The following is a 401-nucleotide window of genomic DNA, read 5'->3' on the forward strand; positions in this document are numbered from 1 at the left end:
AACATTAAAATAAATTACACTACCGTAAACTAGACAAAAAATTACACATTTTTTCCCAATATGAAAATTTTCACAAACTTTTTAAAGTCCCATCGCATCGAGTAAACTTTTTTAATAACGCGTCCGCACGATTCTAAATGCTTAATCCATATGTGAAATCGTTCACTGATCACGAATATCGTATTTAAAAAAATTACAAAAATTTATTTTTCAAAATAATCAAAAAAAACCGAAAAATCACAAGAGTAAAGTACCATTATTTTAAACAACATGTCGTTCTAAATGCTTAATCCCTATGTAAAAAAGTTATTTAAGCAAGAATATGTAATTGAAAAAAATTAGAAAAATTTATTTTAGCCGTAAATCGAAAATAATGGGGACACCGGAGCTGTTCGAAGCGC

The sequence above is a fragment of the Megalopta genalis genome, unplaced genomic scaffold, assembly GCF_051020955.1.
Source record: "Megalopta genalis isolate 19385.01 unplaced genomic scaffold, iyMegGena1_principal scaffold0061, whole genome shotgun sequence".
NCBI lineage: Eukaryota > Metazoa > Arthropoda > Insecta > Hymenoptera > Halictidae > Megalopta > Megalopta genalis.